Source organism: Rutidosis leptorrhynchoides, chromosome 2 (assembly GCF_046630445.1).
Source record: "Rutidosis leptorrhynchoides isolate AG116_Rl617_1_P2 chromosome 2, CSIRO_AGI_Rlap_v1, whole genome shotgun sequence".
Lineage (NCBI taxonomy): Eukaryota > Viridiplantae > Streptophyta > Magnoliopsida > Asterales > Asteraceae > Rutidosis > Rutidosis leptorrhynchoides.
The window spans coordinates 185,401,609-185,419,794 of record NC_092334.1 but is presented as its reverse complement, the minus strand read 5'-3'; positions in this window follow the sequence as shown (position 1 = coordinate 185,419,794).

Genomic DNA, 18,186 nt, shown 5'->3' with positions numbered 1-18,186 from the left:
TTTATGCTAAATTAAGTTGCCCATTGACGCCTTTGGATAGTAAATTTTTACTCGAATTAGCAAACGGTAAATTAATTTCAGCAGATAATATATGTCGGGAGAGAGAAATTAAACTGGGGGATGAAACGTTTAAAATTGATTTAATACCAGTCGAGTTAGGAAGTTTTGATGTAATAATTGGCATGGACTGGTTGAAAAAGGTGAGAGCAGAGGTCGTTTGTTACAAAAATGTGATTCGCATTATGCGTGAAAAAGGAAAACCTTTAATGGTGTACGGAGAAAAGAACAACGCGAAATTAAATCTTATTAGTAGTTTGAAGGCACAAAAACTAATAAGAAAAGGTTGTTACGTCATTCTAGCACACATCGAGGAAGTTAAACCTGAAGAAAAGAACATCAGTGATGTTCCCGTCGCAAAAGAATTTCCCGATGTATTTCCGAAAGAATTACTGGGATTACCCCCACATCGATCCGTTGAATTTCAAATAGAACTTGTACCAGGAGCTGCAACAATAGCTCGTGCTCCATACAGACTCGCACCCAGCGAAATGAAAGAATTACAAAGTCAATTACAGGAACTTTTAGAGCGTGGTTTCATTCGACCAAGCACATCACCATGGGGAGCTCCTGTTTTGTTTGTCAAGAAGAAAGATGGTACATTCAGGTTGTGTATCGACTACCGAGATTTGAACAAACTTACCATCAAGAACCGCTACCCACTACCGAGAATCGACTACTTATTTGATCAACTACAAGGCTCGTCTGTTTATTAGAAGATCGATTTACATTCTGGATATCATCAAATGCGGGTGAAGGAGGATGATATTCCAAAGACTGCGTTTAGGACGCGTTATGGTCATTACGAGTTTATGGTTATGCCGTTTGGATTGACTAATGCACCAGCTGTGTTCATGGACCTCATGAACCGAGTGTGTGGGCCATATCTTGACAAGTTTGTCATTGTTTTTATCGATGACATACTTATTTACTTGAAGAATGATCAAGAGCACGAAGAACATTTGAGAAAAGTGCTAGAGTTACTGAGAAAAGAAAAACTATACGCTAAGTTTTCAAAGTGTGCATTTTGGTTGGAAGAAGTTCAATTCCTCGGTCACATAGTGAACAAAGAAGGTATTCAGGTGGATCCAGCAAAGATTGAAACCGTTGAAAAGTGGGAAACCCCGAAAACTCCGAAACACATACGTCAGTTTTTAGGACTAGCTGGTTACTACAGAAGGTTCATCCAAGACTTTTCCAGAATAGCAAAACCCTTGACTACATTAACGCATAAAGGGAAGAAATTTGAATGGAAAGATGAACAAGAGAAAGCATTTCAATTGTTAAAGAAAAAGTTAACTACGGCACCTATATTGTCATTACGTGAAGGGAATGTTGATTTTGTGATATATTGTGACGCCTCAAAGCAAGGTCTCGGTTATGTATTAATGCAACGAATGAAAGTAATTGCTTATGCGTCTAGACAATTGAAGATTCACGAGCAGAATTATACGACCCATGATTTAGAATTGGGCGCGGTTGTTTTTGCATTAAAGACTTGGAGGCACTACTTATATGGGGTCAAAAGTATTATATATACCGACCACAAAAGTCTTCAACACATATTTAATCAGAAACAACTGAACATGAGGCAGCGCAGATGGATTGAATTATTGAATGATTACGACTTTGAGATTCGTTATCACCCGGGGAAGGCAAATGTGGTAGCCGACGCCTTGAGCAGAAAGGACAAAGAACCCATTCGAGTATAAGATATGAATATAATGATTCGCACTAACCTTACTTCTCAAATAAAGGAGGCGCAACAAGAAGTTTTAAAAGAGGGAAATTTAAAGGATGAAATACCCAAAGGATCGGAGAAGCATCTTAATATTCGGGAAGATGGAACCCGGTATAGGGCTGAAAGGATTTGGGTACTAAAATTTAGAGATATGAGAGAAATGGTACTTAGAGAAGCTCATAAAACCAGATACTCAATACATCCTGGAACGAGGAAGATGTACAAGGATCTCAAGAAACATTTTTGGTGGCCAGGTATGAAAGCCGATGTTGCTAAATACGTAGGGGAATGTTTGACATGTTCTAAGGTCAAAGCGTTGCATCAGAAACCATCAGGTCTACTTCAACAACCCGAAATCCCAGAATGGAAATGGGAAAACATTACCATGGATTTCATCACTAAATTGCCAAGGGCTGCAAGTGGTTTTGATACTATTTGGGTAATAGTTGATCATCTCACCAAATCAACACACTTCCTGCCAATAAGAGAAGATGACAAGATGGAGAAGTTAGCACAACTGTATTTGAAGGAAGTCATCTCCAGACATGGAATACCAATCTCTATTATCTCTGATAGGGATGGCAGATTTATTTCAAGATTCTGGCAGACATTACAGCAAGTATTAGGAACTCGTCTAGACATGAGTACTGCCTATCATCCACAAACTGATGGGCAGAGCGAAAGGACAATACAAACGCTTGAAGATATGCTAGGAGCATGTGTTATTGATTTCGGAAACAGTTGGGATCGACATCTACCGTTAGCAGAATTTTCCTACAACAACAGCTACCATTCAAGCATTGAGATGGCGCCGTTTGAAGCACTTTATGGTAGAAAGTGCAGGTCTCTGATTTTTTGGAGTGAAGTGGGGGATAGACAAATTACGGGTCCGGAGATAATACAAGAAACTACCGATAAGATCATCCAAATTCAACAACGGTTGAAAACAGCCCAAAGTCGACAAAAGAGCTACGCTGACATTAAAAGAAAATATATAGAATTTGAAATTGGAGAGATGGTCATGCTTAAGGTTGCACCTTGGAAAGGCGTTGTTTGATTTGGTAAACGAGGGAAATTAAATCCAAGGTATATTGGACCATTCAAGATTATTGATCGTGTCGGACCAGTAGCTTACCGACTTGAGTTACCTCAACAACTAGCAGCTGTACATAACACTTTCCACATCTCGAATTTGGAGAAATGTTTTGCTAAAGAAGATCTAACTATTCTGTTAGACGAAATCCAAATCAACAAAAAACTTCAATTCATCGAAGAACCCGTCGAAATAATGGATCGTGAGGTTAAAAGACTTAAACAAAACAAGATACCAATTGTTAAAGTTTGATAGAATGCTCGTAGAGGACCCGAGTTTACCTGGGAATGAGAAGATCAGATGAAGAAGAAATACCCATACTTATTTCCAGAAGATACGTCAACACCTCCAACTGCTTAAAATTTCGGGACGAAATTTATTTAACGGGTAGGTACTGTAGTGACCCGAACTTTTCCATGTTTTTATATATTAAATGAAATTGATATTTACATGATTAAGTGTTTCCAACATGTTAAGCAATCAAACTTGTTAAGACTTAATTAATTGAAATAGGTTTCATATAGACAATTTACCACCCAAGTTGACCGGTGATTCACGAACTCTAAAACTTGTAAAAACTATATGATGACATATATATGATTATATATATAATTAACATGATATTATGATAAGTAATTATCTCATTAGGTATATTAACAATGAGTTATATACATAAAATTGTGTTTATTGAATTAAGAAACTCGAAACGATATATATAACGATTATCGTTATAACAACGTCTTACTAATTACATATGAATCATATTAAGATAGTGTTACACTATGTTTAATCATGATAAATGATAAGTAAACATGTCATTATGTATATTAACAATGAACTACATATGTAAAAACAAGACTACTAACTTAAGGATTTCGAAACGAGACATATATGTAACGATTATCGTTGTAACGACATTTAAATGTATATATATCATATTAATATATATTAATATATCATAATATCATGATAATATAATAATTTAACATCTCATTAGATATAATAAACATTGGGTTAACAACATTTAACAAGATCGTTAACTTAAAGGTTTCAAATCAACATTTACATGTAACGACTAACGATGACTTAACGACTCAGTTAAAATGTATATACATGTAGTGTTTTAATATGTATTCATACACTTTTGAAAGACTTCAAGACACTTATCAAAATACTTCTACTTAACAAAAATTCTTACAATTACATCCTCGTACAGTTTCATCAACAATTCTACTCGTATGCACCGTTATTCGTACTCGTACAATACACAGCTTTTAGATGTATGTACTATTGGTATATACACTACAATGATCAGCTCTTATAGCCCATGTGAGTTACCTAACACATGTGAGAACCATCATTTGGCAACTAGCATGAAATATCTCATAAAATTACAAAAATATTAGTAATCATTCATGACTTATTTACATGAAAACAAAATTACATATCCTTTATATCTAATCCATATACCAACGACCAAAAACACCTACAAACACTTTCATTCTTCAATTTTCTTCATTTAATTGATATGTCTCAAGTTCCATCTTCAAGTTCTAAGTGTTCTTCATAAATTCTACAAGTTCTAGTTTCATAAAATCAAGAATACTTCCAAGTTTACTAACTCATTTCCAATCTTGTAAAGTGATCATCCAACCTCAAGAAATCCTTGTTGTTTACAGTAGGATATCATTCCAAATCAAGGTAATACTCATATACAAACTTTGATTCAATTCCTATAACTATTACTATCTTAATTCGAGTGATAATCTTACTTGAACTTGTTTTCGTGTCATGATTCTACTTCAAGAACTTTCAAGCCATCCAAGATCCTTTGAAGCTAGATCATTTCTTGTCACTTCCAGTAGGTTTACCTACTAAACTTGAGGTAGTAATGATGTTCATAACATCATTCGATTCATACATATAAAACTATTTTATTCGAAGATTTGAACATGTAATCACTAGAACATAGTTTAGTTAATTCTAAACTTGTTCGCAAACAAAAGTTAATCCTTCTAACTTGACTTTTAAAATCAACTAAACACATGTTCTATATCTATATGATATGCTAACTTAATGAATTAAAACCGGAAAACACGAAAAACACCGTAAAACCGGATATACGCCGTCATAGTAACACCGAGGGCTGTTTTGGGTTAGTTAATTAAAACTATGATAAACTTTGATTTAAAAGTTGTTCTTCTCTGAAAATGATTTTTCTTATGAACATGAAACTATATCCAAAAATCATGGTTAAACTCAAAGTGGAAGTATGTTTTCCAAAATGGTCATCTAGACGTCGTTCTTTCGACTTAAATGACTACCTTTACAAAAACGACTTGTAACTTATTTTTCTGACAATAAACCTATACTTTTTATGTTTAGATTTATAAAATAGAGTTCAATATGAAACCATAGCAATTTGATTCACTCAAATCGGATTTAAAACGAAGAAGTTATGGGTAAAACAAGATTGGATATTTTTTGATTGTTGTAGCTACGAGAAATATTGTAACAATTCTATACAAATCATATCCTAGCTAACTTATATTGTATTATACATGTATTCTAATTTAATCTTGGGACACCATAGACATGTATGCAAATGTTTTGACATATCATATCGACCCATGTATATATATTATTTGAAACAACCATAGACACTCTATATGCAGTAATGTTGGAGTTAGCTATACAAGGTTGAGGTTGATTCCAAAAATGTATATACTTTGAGTTGTGATCTAGCCTAAGACATGTATACACTGGGTCATGGATTGATTCAAGATAATATATATCAATTTATTTATGTACATCTAATTGTGGACAACTAGTTGTAGGTTACTAAAGAGGACAGCTGACTTAATAAACTCAAAACATTAAAACATATTAAAAATGGTGTAAATATATTTTGAACATACTTTGATATATATGTACATATTTGTTATAGGTTTGTGAATCGACCAGTGGCCAAGTCTTACTTTCCGACGAAGTAAAAATCTGTAAAAGTGAGTTATAGTCCCACTTTTAAAATCTAATATTTTGGGATGAGAATACATGCCGTTTTATAAATGTTTTACGAAATAGACACACGTAATTGAAACTACATTATATGGGTGAATGATCGAAGCCGAATATGCCCCTTTTGCTTGGTAACCTAAAAATTAGTAAACCGATCTACTAATTGACGCGAATCCTAAAGATAGATCTATTGGGCCTAACGAACCCCATCCAAAGTACCGGATGCTTTAGTACTTCGATGTTGTTTTTATCATGTTCGAAGGATTTCCCGGAATGATAGGGGATATTCTTATATGCATCTTGTTAATGTCGGTTACCAGGTGTTCACCATATGAATGAATTTTATCTCTATGTATGGGATGTATATTGAAATATGAAATCTTGTGGTCTATTATTATGATTTGATAATATAAAGGTTAAACCTATAACTCACCAACATTTTTATTGATGTTTTAAGCATGTTTATTCTCAGGTGATTATTAAGAGCTTCCGCTGTTGCATACTAAAATAAGGACAAGATTTGGAGTCCATGCTTGTATGATATTATGTAAAAACTGCATTCAAGAAACTTATTTTTGATGTAATATATTCTTATTATAAACCATTATGTAATGGTCGTGTGTAAACGGTATATTTTAGATTATCATTATTTGATAATCTACGTAATGCTTTTTAAACCTTTATCGATAAAATAAAGGTTATGGTTGTTTTAAAAATGAATGCAGTCTTTGAAAAACGTCTCATATAGAGGTCAAAACCTCGCGACGAAATCAATTAATATGGAACGTTTATAATCAATATGAACGGGACATTTCAAGTATGAACATAAGTATAAGAATTAAAGTTATTATTATTATTATCATTACTAAGATTATTATGATTATGATTAGGTTTATGATATAAGATATGATTAACTTATAAAAGATTAAGATGAATATAACTATGATTACGATATAATTTACTATAAATCATGTTTACAAATATAATTTTTATATATGATAAAGATAATAATAATTAAGTAAAGGTTATAAATTAAATTTTTAAATATGAATATTATTATTAATATTATCATTATTATTAATATTATTATCATAATTATCATTATCAGTTTTAACATTATCATTTTTATTAAAAGTATCATTATAAATGAAATTATCAAAATTATCATTTTTAATAAAAACTATCATTTTATCACTATTAATTATCATTTTTATTAAAACTATTATTTTTACTTATCATTATTAGTATTATTATCATTTTTATCATTAACATGATTTTTTTATTACTACTATTATTATTATTAACATTATTTTATCAAATAAATACTTATATAAAATATATATAAAAAGTATATACATATATATATATATATAAATATATATAACAATTGAAATAATATATATTAATATTAATATATAAATTTGTTCGATTTCAATTATGTGTGTTAATATATATATATATATATATATATATATATATATATATATATATATATATATATATTTATATTTATATATATATATATATATATATATATATATAGGTTCGTGAATCCTAGGCCAACCCTGCATTGTTCAGTTGCGTTGTATGAATATTTTTACTACAAAATATTGTAGAGTGAGTTTCATTACTCCCTTTTTAAATGCTTTTGCAATATATATTTTTAGGACTGAGAATACATGCGCTTTTATAAATGTTTTACGAAATAGACACAAGTAATCGAAACTACATTATATGGTTGAATGATCGAAGCCGAATATGCCCCTTTTTGCTTGGTGGCCTAAGAAATAGGGAACATCACTAATTTTGAGAATTAGTGCACGCCTAATTGACGCGAATCCTAAAGATAGATCTATTGTGCCTAACGAACCTCATCCAAAGTACCGGATGCTTTAGTGCTTCGAATTCGTTTTTATCATGTCCGAAGGATTTCTCGGAATGATAGGGGATATTCTTATATGCATCTTGTTAATGTCGGTTACCAGGTGTTCAATCCATATGAATGATTATTTTTGTCTCTATGCATGGGATGTATATTTATGAGAAATGGAAATGAAAATCTTGTGGTCTATTAAAATGATGAAATGATTATTTATGATAAACTAATGAACTCACCTACCTTTTGGTTGACACTTTAAAGCATGTTTATTCTCATGTATGAAATAAATCTCCCGCTGTGCATTTGCTCATCTTAGAGATATTACTTGGAGTCATTCATGACATATTTCAAAAGACGTTGCATTCGAGTCGTTGAGTTCATCAAGATTATTATTAAGTCAATTATAGATAGATATATTATGAAATGGTATGCATGCCGTCAACTTTCGATGTAATGAAAGATTGTCTTTTCAAAAACGAACGTAATGTTTGTAAAATGTATCATATAGAGGTCAAGTACCTCGCAATGTAACCAACAATTGTGAATCGTTTATAATCGATATGGACTTCGTTCGGATGGATTAGGACGGGTCTCTACAGTTGGTATCAGAGCGGTGGTCTTAACGAACCAGGTCTTGCATTAGTGTGTCTAACTGATAGTTGTTTAGATGCATTAGTGAGTCTGGACTTCGACCGTGTCTTAATGTCAAAAGTTTTACTTATCATTTCTAGTCGGAAATCATCTACTTATCATCCGTAGGAAATTACCTGCTTATCATTCTTAGTCTAGACACGTTTTACTGCATTGACTACATGAATAGTGTATAGATAAAATTCATATCTTAGCGTATCTGCTAATTCATATCTATAGCGTATCTGTTACTGTTACCTTTGCCTGACAGATTCCGTAGATTCCTCCGTAACTTATGAGATTTTAGTATTATATATGCATATGTAAATTATGTATTGCAGGGTACTAATCTACATCCTAAAATCTATTTCTTATCAAAAATCCTTCATCTGATCGTACGAGATGAATCCCTCAACCAGTTCGAGTCCTCAGATTCCGATAGCTATTCTGATAGTTATTCCGATAGCTATTCCGATATGGAGTTGCACTCGAGCTCCGAAAGCAGCGTCACCAGAATCAATCAACCAACCAGCCATCATCAATTTATTTGATGGGTTCGTAGTCGACTTAATCAATGGAGACGCGAAGAAGTCGATCCCTTCCACCAACCGAATTCACCTCTTAGTGAAGAACCTGAAGCACTTACCGGCGAACCTGTCCGAAACACCATATTCACCCTCATTGCCAGGATATCCCACAACGATTATATGATATTCCAAATTCTGAACCTTATTCATCCGCTCGTTCCAACCGTCAATCATTCCGGGGTAATAGAAGAAGTCAATGAACTTCGCGCTCGAGTAATCAATTTGGAGAATATGGTGCATAATTTACCAGCTTCAGCAACATCACCGGCATCAACAGTACCATCAATAACAGCATCAGTACCATCAACAATCCATGCCTCAACATCTTATTCTGTACCTCGAGTATAATCATTGTTCTACGTATCTTTCTACATCATTTATCTTCGTTCGACATGGCGATTATGTAATCTCTAATGTTTTAGAGATTATATATTCTTGTTCTAATGAAAAATCAAATGAGTTTAATATCATATTGACTCATTAAATCCATGATAACATCTGAAGAAAATATATATGTATATATGTTTTCATAAAGATTGTAATTAAAAATTCTTTTGTACAAACTGTTAATGATGAAAATATTTTAACGGGTAGGTAATACCGGAGGAATATTTAAAATTTCACATTAATAAGTTACACTGTACATTCTTTGAATCTGATTCGACGGTCGTTTACTATCCTACTTACGTCCATCGATATACGTATCCGTTCACCACAGAATAACCATTTTCATTCAATTTCATATTTGGATTTTGACCTATCAGAATCCGACAAGTGGCATAATGAAGAAAACATTGGAAAAAAATAAAATTTGTTATAAACAAACGAACTAACTATATGAAATTCTATTAAGAATCCACGCTAACAAAATCCTAGCTAACTGTTCCTAGCTAACTGTTAATTCCTTATTGTACATTTAATTATCCCAATTTATTTTATCGCAATTTAATTCTCGCAATTTTGTTTATTGTCATTTACATCTGTTATTTATTTTACGCACTTTATTTATCGTCATTTAAATACTGTTATTTGCGCATTTTAAATATTGGGACTGAGAATACATGCGCTTTTATAAATGTTTTATGAAATAGACACAAGTAATCAAAACTACATTATATGGTTAAATGATCGAAGCCGAATATGCCCCTTTTTGCTTGGTAGCCTAAGAATTAGGGAACATCACTAATTTTGAGAATTAGTGCACGCCTAATTGACGCGAATCCTAAAGATAGATCTATTGAGCCTAACGAACCCCATCCAAAGTACCAGATGCTTTAGTACTTCGAATTCGTTTTTATCATGTCCGAAGGATTTCCCGGAATGATAGGGGATATTCTTATATGCATCTTGTTAATGTCGGTTACCAGGTGTTCAATCCATATGAATGATTATTTTTGTCTCTATGCATGGGACGTATATTTATGAGAAATGGAAATGAAAATCTTGTGGTCTATTAAAATGATGAAATGATTATTTATGATAAACTAATGAACTCACTAACCTTTTTGTTGACACTTTAAAGCATGTTTATTCTCACGTATGAAAGAAATCTTCCGCTGTGCATTTGCTCATCTTAGAGATATTACTTGGAGTCATTCATGACATATTTCAAAAGATGTTGCATTCGAGTCGTTGAGTTCATCAAGATTATTATTAAGTCAATTATAGATAGATATATTATGAAATGGTATGCATGCCGTCAACTTTCGATGTAATGAAAGATTGTCTTTTCAAAAACGAACGCAATGTTTGTAAAATGTATCATATAGAGGTCAAGTACCTCGCAATGTAACCAACTGTTTTGAAATGTTTATAATCGATATGGACTTCGTTCGGATGGATTAGGACGGGTCTCTACACACTCAGTGGTCGCCAGATAGTTTTGCTTATCATTTTTGTCGGAAATCACCTGATTTTCATTCTTAGTCTAGACACGTTTTACTGCATTGATTGCATGAATAGTTTATAGACAAAATTCATATCTTAGCATATCTGCTGATTCACATCTTAGCGTATGTTACTGTAAACTTTGCCTGACATATTCCGTAAATTCCTCCGTAATCTACGAATCTTTTGTTCTATATATATAGATATTCTATGAAATTAGAATACCATCTGATATCCGAAAATTATTTCATATCGAAAAATCATTTATTCAATCGTACGAAATGGAACTCGGCACTAATTCAAGTTCCTCGGATTCCAATATGGAGTTTCACTCGAGCTCCGAAAGCAGTGTGACCGGAATGGATCAACCAATTAGCCATCATCTATTCTGGATGAATTTGGATGGGTTCGTAGTCTACTTAATCATTAGAGACAAGAAGAAGGCGATCCCTTCCATCCACCGCATTGCCCTCTTGGCGATGAACCTGAAGCACTTACCGGCGAACCTGTCCGAGACACCATTTTCTCTCTCATTTCAAGAGTGCCTCGTCACGACTACATATTATCTCAAATTCTAGTTCTTATTCATCCGCTCGTCCGAACCGCCAATCATCCCGGTGTAATAGAAGAAGTCAACAAGCTTCGCGCTCGGGTAGTGACTTTGGAGGATATGGTGCAAAGGTTGCAAGCACCGGCAGCAGCACCGACAGCAACAGTACCACCATCAGCAACACCAACAGTACCATCACCATGACCAACAGCAACATCCACATCCCACACCTCAACATCATAATCTGTACCTCGAGCATCAACATCACATGCACCATAGATACCAAGGAGTACCAACAACAATAATCGATGAAGTATTAATCTATAATTTCATTGGAGAAACATTCTGTGGAGATTATGTAATCTCCAAAGTCTCAGAGATTATCTATTCTAGCCTTAATCATAAATCAGATGAGTGAACCGAAATGATAGAAGGAAGAGTAGAAATCCTGATAGGATGGTGCGCGATTTACAAGCTAGACTTGTTTTACCAACAACATCAACAGTACCATCAACATCACCAGCACCGTCAGTACCGTTAGCATCGTCAGCGCTTACAACATCACAAGCTCCACTAAATCTATAATCACCTCAAACATCATCACTAATCAACAACACGTATATTGTATCAACGAGTTATGAAGTGTTAATCCATTTTCGCTGAAGAATTTATATGTATATCTTTTATATATAAATTTTGAAACCATAATATATCTTTTCGTACGAAGCTATTATGTATGAATTAAAAAGGGGTAGATACTACTCGGTTAAATTTATATTATTAATATGCTATGATGTACTTCCTTCGTTAACAACTTAACCATCGTTAATTACAATTTCTGTTTCAATTCAATGAATTTCATTTCATAATAAACTAAGTGCATTATTAAATTACATATTTGATTTTACACTTTCGATATACTCGAAATTTTCTAGAGAACATCATTCGTACTTTGCGAAGTTCACAAGAATCCCACGAACACCAACATCATTCACCGAGTAAATATCAATAAAAATGAATGATGAAGCATTGATTCATAATTTCATTTACGATGAAGTGATAATCCATGAAAATTAGGAAATTTCTAAAGTTTTAGAAATTATTCATTTCTAATTCCAGCCGAAAATCAAATGAGTTTAATTTAATATTAACTCATTAAATCTACATTACATCTGAAGAAAATATACATACATATATATTTTCATAAAGATTGTAATAAAATTCATTTGTACAAAAATGTTATTTATGGAAAAAAAATTCTAACGGGTAGGTAATACCCGAGAGATATATAAATTCACAATTAATATGTTACATTCTTCGAATCTGATTCCGCAATCATCAACTATACTCACTACTTTCACAACAATGTACATCCTTTCATAGAAATCAAAACAACGTTTCTCATCCAAATTTGATTACATATTCTGATTTTGACAAATCAAAATCCAAGTCAAAATTTAACAGAAGACATCACTCTTAGATTCCTACATCTTTCAAAGCTATACTTTGACTTCGAAACTGTGCTAGAACATCATTTCTATTCATAGAACCCAGAAAAAATATTTGTATCATTCAAAATCCTAGAACATCATATGTATATTAATGATTACAATCTGTGTTCAAACTCTTTGAAATTCCTGAAGACACTTCAAATAATAAACAATCGAGATGATGATCCAACCACATATTAACCACAGTCTTGCACCTGAAAAGCTCTCGAAACCAAAGTCATAGTTTAACACGTATCTGTGTCAGACCCTTTGGCATTTATTAGCACAAATAACTTTGCGATTCCTTTTCAAATTAGCCAGTTTTGTCACAGCTCCAGCAAGTCAACCTCGACTTTTCAGTTGAAACAACCTTATTATAACCTCGATATAGACGTTGCCCTTTCATCATCATTACCGGAGAACCTTTTATAACTCACCACATTAGCAATAAACTTACCAACAACTTCACTGATCTTTGACTTTCCAAAAAATCATTATATTTATCGAAACCCCATCATTTACTCATCCGCATCTTGTAACAAGAATTGTCATGTCAATTACTGGGAATCAGCAATCAGTATTTTGAAATCTTGCAGCATGTCTACGCCAACAGTTATATGTGTACATATAACGTCTATCTCCTATACTTATATACTTCGAATGTGAAGTTTCTGAAAAACACCCCAATCTACGAATTAGTTCTCCGAATTTTTAGAAAAGTTGAATGAAGCAGCAGAAACTGTAGACAACCGTAACAGTTAAAAGTTTGATGATAAAGAATAGTGTGCTGGTAAAGCTCAGAAAAAGAGAAGGTTTAGAACTGGAAAACGGATTGAGCAAACCATGAAGGAGGCTGTGGACAAATCACAACGACTAAATCTGCCTTCAAAGAATCCAAATGATTCAGTGCCTGCTTAAGTCTTTAGCGAATATCTTACTCCTGACTCTAAATCTTTACGGACAAATCTTCATCATAATCCATCGATGTTAGATATTCTAAGATATCATCATATCTCTCATTATAAATATCTTCGATATTTCTGAAGATATCTTCATAACCATTTTTATCCGAAATCATTTATCTCTTCGCGCTATCTGTGTTACATCATAACAAGAACTATTTTAGTATCTAAATTCTGAAACCTTCGAGTTTAAAATATGAATGTTTTTGAAGTAGTGTTGGGAACTGAAGCATGATTTAATATAATATAATGACACTTGATCAACGTGATTATATTATAGTAAGTCATGCTGAGTTTCTAAATGGAACGTGATGATCCACAGATCATAACATCATCATGTGCCATGTTACACGACTCTTGTATTCTACTTAAACTCTAAACATATCAAGAAAATATTTTATTGATGATTCGGTCTTTTCCGAGGTATTCTGGTAATTTGACAAATCAAGATCGTGCCATTAAAATTTCTTTCTTAGAACATTAACCATGTTCATTCAGAAATTCATATCTACGAATTATGGACCATTACATGCAGTGCTTAATGAAAAGAAGAGAAAACAAAAGAATGAAGCTCCAAAATAGAAATTGGAGTATAAATCACTGCAAATAGGAAAAAACGTTAACTGTGATGTCAATGATTATAGAAAGACAGAAGCAGAGACATCAAAATATAAGGGACGATACAAAACCTAACAACAAACCAGAAATTACAAACCGTATATATCGATGCATATAGCAATATAAACATACGGGAGAACTAAGAACACTATAAAACCAAGAGTATAGTAGAAGCAAATAGATTCTTCCAATGGCAAATGAAAAAGAAGAATGACATATATGAAAGTTAGGAGTATATCAAGAATCAGAACTGGATGAAGCATTTTCACAACCTTTTGGAAATATGAATTAAGAAAGAATAGAAGGTGTGAGCTGTAAAAATAAGGAAACCAAGGGAGTGGATTTATAATAAAATATCTGACAAGGCAATCGAGACAGATCGTCGCGTTTAACCAAAGAGGATTCTAATTTCCTTAATTACCGAAGAATCAAATCTTATTACAAAGATTTCTCTTAAATCCCTTGAATTTCGGAAATCAACCGTGACTACATCACCGGTTAAGGCGAACATGCATTTACTCTTTTCACCCTTTTGTGATAGCTTCACTTATACTTTTCGCGTAATCGAATTGTTTCATCCATATTACTCAATGATGATAAAACTATGTTTATCAACTTATATTCGTCATAATAACATTCTTATTGTTAACCATGACGACCTCGATCAAATTACGGGACGAAATTTCTTTAACGGGTAAGTACTGTGACAACCCGAAAATTTCCAACCAAATTTAAACTTGATCTTTATATGTTTCCGACACGATAAGCAAAGTCTGTAATGTTGAATCTTAAAAACTTTGAACTATGTTAATGTAATCAATTACCCTTCGACTGCTCTTGACGATTCACGAACAATTATGTGTATATAGATATGTATGAATATATACATATGTGTGATTATTAAATTGAGAAATATTAACAAAATATTAAACGGTTTGATTGACATGTAAATATATTAGGAAATCTATTTTATGACTTGTAAACGTTGGCAAAATATTAAACGTATAACGTTATACTTATTCGTTATAGATAAACGTCTACGTAATAGAAGAAGTCAACGAGCTTCGCACTCGGGTAGTGACTTTGGAGGATATGGTGCAAAGGATGCAAGCACCAGTAGCAGCACCGGCAGCAACAGTACAACCATCAGCAACACCAACAGTACCATCACCACCACCAACAGCAACATCCACATCCCACGCCTCAACATCGCAAACTGTACCTCGAGCATCAACATCACATGCACCATAGATACCAAGGAGTACCAACAACAATAACCGATGAAGTATTAATCCATAATTTCATTGGAGAAACATTCTGTGGCGATTATGTAATCTCCAAAGTCTCAGAGATTATCTATTCTAGCCTTAATCATAAATCAGATGAGTGAACCGAAATGATAGAATGAAGAGTAGAAACCCTGATAGGATGGTGCGCGATTTACAAGCTAGACTTGTTTTACCAACAGCATCAACAGTACGTCAACATCACCAGCACCGTCAGTACCGTCAGCATCGTCAGCATCAGCAGCGCTTACAACAACACAAGCTCCACCAGATCTATAATCACCGCAAACATCATCACTAATCAACAACGCGTATATTGTATCAGTGAGTTATGAAGTGTTAACTCATTTTCGCTGAAAAATTTATATGTATATCTTATATATATAAATTTTGAAACCATAATATATCTTTTCGTACGTAGCTATTATGTATGAATTAAAAAGGGGTAGATACTACTCGGTTAAATTCATATTATTAATATGATATGATGCACTTCCTTCGTTAACAACTTAACCATCCTTAATTATAATTTCTGTTTCAATTCAATGAATTCTATTTCATAATAAACTAAGTGTATTACTACCTCCGTCTCATTCCAATAGTCCAGTATTCCATTTTGGGTTGTCCCAAATTAATAGTCCACTTCCATAAATAGAAAGGAAAGAAGATATTTCATTGGTGGATCTGGAGAGAGAAGATATTTCATTGGTGGAGAAATGAAGTTAGTGGGATTTCCTAAAATTGCGTGTTTTTTGTCTGTGGACTATTAGAATGAGACGGATGGAGTATTAAATTACATATTTGATTTTACACTTTCAATATACTCGAAATTTTCTAGAGAACATCATTCGTACTTTGCGAAGTTTACAAGAATCCCACGAACACCAACATCATTCGCCGAGTAAATATCGATAAAAATGAATGATGAAGCATTGATTCATAATTTCATTTACGATGAAGTGATAATCCATGAAAATTAGGAAATTTCTAAAGTTTTAGAAATTATTCATTTCTAATTCCAGCCGAAAATCAAATGAGGTTAATTTAATATTAACTCATTAAATCTACATTACATCTGAAGAAAATATACATACATATATATTTTCATAAAGACTGTAATAAAATTCATTTGTACAAAAATGTTATTTGTGAAAAAAAAATTAACGGGTAGGTAATACCCGAGAGATATATAAATTCACAATTAATATGTTACATTCTTCGAATCTGATTCCGCAATCATCAACTATACTCACTACTTTCACAACAACGTACATCCTTTCATAGAAATCAAAACAACGTTTCTCATCCAAATTTGATTACATATTCTGATTTTGACAAATCAAAATTCAAGTCAAAATTTAACAGAAGACATCACTCTTAGATTCCTACATCTTTCAAAGCTATACTTTGACTTCAAAACTGTGCTAGAACATCATTTCTATTCATAGAACCCAGAAAAAATATTTGTATCATTCAAAATCCTAGAACATCATATGTATATTAACGATTACAATCTGTGTTCAAAACCTTCGAAATTCCTGAAGACACTTCAAATAATGAACAATCGAGATGATGATCCAACCACATATTAACCACAGTCTTGCACCTGAAAAGCTATCGAAACCAAAGTCATAGTTTAACACGTATCCGTGTCAGACCCTTTGGCATTTATTAGCAAAAATAACTTTGCGATTCCTTTTCAAATTAGCCAGTTTCGTCACAGCTCCAGCAAGTCAACCTCGACTTTTCAATTGAAACAACCTTATTATAACCTCGATATAGACATTGCCCTTTCATCATCGTTACCGGAGAACCTTTTATATCTCACCACATTAGCAATAAACTTACCAACAACTTCACTGATCTTTGACTTTCCAAAAAATCATTACATTTATCGAAACCCCATCATTTACTCATCCGCATCTTGTAACAAGAATTGTCATGTCAATTACTGGGAATCAGCAATCAGTATTTTGAAATCATGCAGCATATCTACACCAACAGTTATATGTGTACATATAATGTCTATCTCTTAGACTTATATACTTCGAATGTGAAGTTTCTGAAAAATACCCCAATCTACGAATTAGTTCTTCAAATTTTTGGAAAAGTTGAATGAAGTAGTAGAAACTGTAGACAACCGTAACAGTTAAAAGTTTGATGATAAAGAATAGTGTGTTGGCAAAGCTCAGAAAAAGAGAAGTTTTAGAACTGGAAAACGGATTGAGCAAACCATGAAGGAGGCTGTGGACAAATCACAATGACGAAATCTGCCTTCAAAGAATCTAAATAATTCAGTATCTGCTGAAGTCTTTAGCGAATACCTTACTCCTGACTCTAAACCTTTACGGACAAATCTTTGTCATCATCCATCGATGTTAGAAATTC